Raw genomic sequence first — 6,000 nt, forward strand, 5'->3', positions numbered from 1 at the left:
TGTTCCTAAGAAAAGGAATTTCTCCATTTTTTCGGTGTCTCAAAGGGGCGTGGAAACACATAAGAACTCTTGAACGAAAAAGAGATGTAACTCCAGTTCCTTCGGAATCGGTAGTCAATCCTATTTCTGATAAGGGCAGTTGCTTGCCAATTGAATCAGATTTTGACCATTCTTTTCATATCCGTAATAGTGCAAATAGAAGGTCAAAGTATCAAATAGGGCTAGTAGTTAAAGTTCACTAAAATTGACACAATAATTGTTGTTGTTTTTTGGTTGACATATACATCTTTTCGTGGTAAACTGTCAGGTGCCTTAGAAATTAGATTGGTGATAGACTAAGGATGGATAAAATCTTGAATTAAAATAAACAACTCGTTCAGTGAATCTTAATGTTTTACAAATGTCGAGTTCAACAATATATCTTCTTTGGTACAACAAAGACAACATACCTAATGTAAATATATGTGATTGCCGAGATTGGAAATTTGAAGTATAAAGTCCGATTATCACAAAAAAGGAACATCTTAAGAGCAGAATCCTAGAAGTATCAGACCTATATCTCTTAACATAATCTCTCACCACTTTTCCCCGCACATCTTGTCGTATCTCAAAATTGTCACATCACCAGTTAACACTATTCCTTCCTATTGTTGGTCCTACCATTATTGTGTCCGAAACCATAACTCTTCTCCTCTAACCTTATAGGCTTAAACCATCTCAATGCCCATTTACCACCTGGATTGCTGCTAGTTCTCTCGAGTCTCCCTCGATTTACTTCTGATGTGCTTCTTGTTTGATTTGAGGATCCTCCTTTACATTTAAGGTTCTGGAATGCGACTTTTGTCTGTTTGGTAATATACCACATAGGGTCCAAGATCATGTCTGTTAGGTAAGTTATACTGAATGTAAAGAAGAAAGGGGATATTTAGTATGGACGAAAAGAAACAAGGGGATCATATTCCATATGAATTTTGGGATTCGAAAGCCCTATCATGGGATAGGGCTTCTTGGGATGCCAACTAGTGAACTCCCTCTTTGCAAATTACTTACTCTGTGAAATGAAAAAGCAATGAGATGAATACTCAAGTTGAGAGTTGCCAAGTTGAGATTATAATGGCATGTATGTGTCACTATTAATTATCCCAATTAGTTTTTTGCCCAACATAGGATGAGAATTCTTCTTTCATGTTTTGGAATATGTAAGGATTAACAAACACTATTCATCATTCCAAAATTGCTTATGCATAATTGAAGTAAATTTCCGATAAATAAAACTTGGGATCGTGCAGAATAACTTTGTATGAACAATAGGGACGCAAATTTACAGTAAAACACAGAGGAGATTTAAGGGCTTACCTGAGTCGCCGGTTAGTCGGAACTCGGAATGTGGGGGGAAATGTGTAGAGTTTTTTGGTAACTATCTCTCATACAATGTGGGCCGGGCCGAGAAACGTACTTCCGCTCCAATTGATTTGGGCTTTCGCTCAACTTCTTCTGCAAGTCTAATAAAAAGATCAATTCAATTTGACTTTTCCCTTTTAATATGACTCAAATCCAATATTTCAATTTAAAACTAACCATAAACTCAACTATTCATGGCCTAATAGTGAACATTGATTTCATAAAAATTCTCATGAAAATCAATAAGAGGAGATTAAGGATAGCAAAATCCTTTTTTTTTTAAAAAAATCAATAATGAAGAAGAGAACGGTGGATACAATAAAAAATAGTGGTAAACAATTATATATTTAGTGTAATCTCACTTGTAAAGTTCTAGAATAAGTATGTATACGATTTTATTCCTATTTAGTGAAGATAGAGACACTCTATTTTATGAACCCTCATTTATAATTAAGAGTGGCAATCGGATCGGTTTTTGTTTGGTCCCGTCCGGTTCCCGTACCAGTCCCTCTGGTACCGGTTGAACCGGTAAGGAACCGGTCTCCCATGATACAGGACTGTTACCGAATTGGGTCCCGGTTTTTAATCCGATAGAATCGGTTTGATAAGAACCGATTCCGGTCCGGTCCGATCCGATAAGCATCGATTTACTCGATTTTTTTTAAATAGCCGTTAATTCGACCGTTAGGCCCTTCTAGCCGTTGGGCTGGGGTCCAAAACGGTCAAAAAATACACCCCACCCCTTTCTAACCACTTTACACTATAAATATACCCTTTTTTTCATTTTAAACCACAAATTCACAAATTACTTACTTATACATTTTATACAATCTCTGAATTTTAAATCTCTCATAAATTGTTAATTATTATATGGTGATATTGATTAGGAGTTTGAATTTAATATTATATAATAATCAAAATAATTAAAAAAATTTAAAAAAATATCGGTACCGATTGAACTGGTAAGACCCGGTTCCGATCCGGTCCTACCCGGTTCCTATCCGATTACTAAGGGACCGGGCGTGTTTTCCAATAAATCCGGTTACCGGTAAGAAAATTCGGAATGGGTACCGATTTCGGTAAAATCGGTCCGGTTGACCCGATCTTGTCCAATTGCCAGCCTTACTTATAATCATATATTTATATAAAAGAAAGTTTTATGTCCGCCTACGTGGCGACACCACAAACAAGGATTTCCTTTTAAATTTAGCTATATCTTTTTATGAATAGATGTGATTTTTATAAAAAGTTGAGGATTTTATCAAAAATTCTGACTTTAATGAAGAGTTGTGACTTTATGAAAAATTATGACTTTTATAAAAGGTTGTGAACTTTCTGAATGGTTGCAACTTTTCAAAATAGTTGTAACATTTCTGATAAGGCTCAGTAAACATTTGTTCACACAATCCTTTGTTGTCTATAAATAGAAAGATTTTCTATCATTTTAAAACAACAAAAATTATGTTCTTTTTCTTATACTTCTGCAAAATTAAATATTCGTGTGTTTTGCTATTATTGACTGACTTAGTGACAACATTGTTTTGTATAAATAAGTTGGTGAATAAAATCTTTCCATATCGAGAGAATGTAATTCTATAAACCTCTATCCTCTGGTATTTGAGGAAAATAGTTTTCTTAGGGGACACTGTGCATTCAGCGGACTCGATTTTTTCCTTTCTATTTCATTATATTTTTACACATCCTGTTATGTTTTTACACACTCATTAATTTTCATATGATATTAATTGTTGTTTTTGTGTTTTTAACTTTGTTGTTTATGTTTATGCAAAGTTATTGCCTCCGGTTATATTGAACATATGCACATATAGCATGTATATTCATTGTGCAAAAAATAATTATTTTATTCTGTTCAAAAATTCATATTTTGATATTCTATATTAAATTTTATAACTTAACAGTATTATATATAAACTTACATATTATCTATTTTTACATAGATGTGAAAATTCTCACTTATCAATTGAACAAATTCAAAATGCAAGTTAAAAAATTATAGTAATTGATTTCATGATCAAGCGTAATTTTTTTTTAATATGCTAATAATTTTTTGAATTTTCTCCTAAGACATATATCACAATTGTATAATCTATATAACTAAAATGTTTCTTTTTATTACGAAATGGCTTCGTATGTATATTCTTACTAGTTTCCGAAACGTGCGTTGCACGTTTGTCCCATACAATTATTATAAAGTTGAATTATTATATAATGTTGAAATTAGAAATATTAGTTTTATCAATTTATATTTTATTCATTAAATAGAATTCATAATAATCGAATAGTACATTGACCATCAAGCAAGAAATATTTGGAAAAATAATTATATTACTATAGCATCTAATAATATGAATATATCTATATGACTTATCCTTAATAATCTCTCATTACGCTCCATATTAGTAAGTACACAAATATGTAGCTATTTAAAGAACTTATATTAGTAAGAAAAGATAAAAGTAAATAAATATTATAAAAGTACATTTAAAAACGAATCTAAATGTCATAAATTAGTAATTTTAGCACTACTAAAAATAGACTTATAACATTCATAATTTCATAGAAGATTATATTAAAGAAGTATATTCGGTAAAGAATATAAAAAAATTAAACAATAAGAATAAGTACAACATTGATATCCTTCTTAAGACTTTTATTATAACAATATATATAGCAAAAAAAATACACAAGGAGTAGAGTTTTTTGTTCTCCCGTAACCAAAAAAAAGTAATCTAAAATGGTAAAGATAAAATGTATGATACAAAATATCATTCTAATGAGGATCAACAAATATTAATATTTCAAAACAAAAAAAAATACCTAAAAATTGCCTAATGATTCTAATCAACACGAGGCAAGTGGTAAAGAAAAATTATTTTTTTTCATGATACATATATATAGCTAAAGATTCATTGGATAAGATGAAAAGGTGAAGAGTTGTTTAAGTTAATTTTCAGAAGTTAAGTGATCTTCGACATGGGGTAGAGAAAAGGTGATTGTTTTTACTAATAATTTACATTTAATTATACTAACTAAAGAGAGAGGATAACAAATTTAATCATTTAATCACGTTAATTATAGAGAAAGAATAGATAATTTTTATTTTTTAAAAAAAAGTAATTCCTGACAATTTTCTATGAAATAATTTCTAACAATTTTCTATAAAATATTTTTGTCTTTCAAAGTTTGACTTTACACCTTCTTATTTTTAGTATTTAGTATAATATAATATAATTATTACTTAGTATGTAAATAATTAGAATTTAAACCATTGTGTCTAGATGCATGTATTTAAATATGATTATTTAATATTAAATTAATTATATATTAATATTTAATTTAATTTAAGGATAAAATAAGGGCAAAATGGTAATTCAACTTTTAAGTTAGGAGCTTCCCACTTATAATAATACTATTTTGACAACGTGCGTTGCACGTTAATTTTACCAATTATATTTCATGTATCAACAAGAATAAATAAAAAGGAATTGCGCATTTGGCATCAAGCAAAAAGTATGTGAAATTAATTAATATAATATAGTCTCCTTTAACTTTGTATAAGTCTTTTTTATGATCTAAGTATCTGTGATAACCTTTTATAGCCATAAATGGATATTAAAAATACATACACACTTATTGATAAGATTGCCTATATTATTTTAATGAGAAACGATAGAGTGAAATATTTATATTATTTAAGGTTCTAAAATTAAAAGACAGTACTATCAAAATTATACAAAATTAAAAACAATTACATTTAAAATATAAAACTGACAGATATATAATTTAAACACTGAACTTCATACATACATCTATTTCAAAAGCTCATAATAATAGCTAAAAGATTACAACACTACAATGAGTTTATTAGAAACGCAAAAGAAATTAGAAACAACAATAATCTTCATGATGGAGAATATATATCGAAAGATATATGAGGACTTAGGCATGTCTAAAAAGAAGTCAAGTTCTTCTCCCTACCTCATGTATTCTATTTTTTCATGTCTTTTTTGTCTATCATAAATGGAATAGTTTTTTGATTATCAGTTGAATGACAATTTCTTTCATTTTTCAATGGTTATCACCTAGTTCTTAAATAGTAGTAAAAATGTCTGTTTAAATTCTATATTTTTCAGTTCTAAATAATAGTCTTTAATATATATATAGATGGAAAGATGAAAAATACAAGTCATAGTTAGACTTAATAAGAGAATTAACATTACCACTAATAATTATTGCTTTGAACTTGGAATCTAGTCTAGTTTGAATGAATAATTAAAAAGATGAAAAACACAAATCATTGTAATTAGTAATAAATGAGGCAATTACAAGTCATCTCAATAATTTATTACTAATTCATTCATATATAATAACACACTTTTAATATCTTAGTAATAATAAATCAAATAAATAAAATCAGTGGCATTAATCGGATAAATGGGGGGTCACTCTTTTCATATGCCAGTAATTATTCTAGGATATACATGTACAATTAAAATATATCTTTTCACATTCCAAACATTTAATTATTTGCTTATATTTTAATTAAGAATTAATTTAAGGAAATGCAAAAGTCATCTA

Source organism: Solanum pennellii, chromosome 3 (assembly GCF_001406875.1).
Source record: "Solanum pennellii chromosome 3, SPENNV200".
NCBI lineage: Eukaryota > Viridiplantae > Streptophyta > Magnoliopsida > Solanales > Solanaceae > Solanum > Solanum pennellii.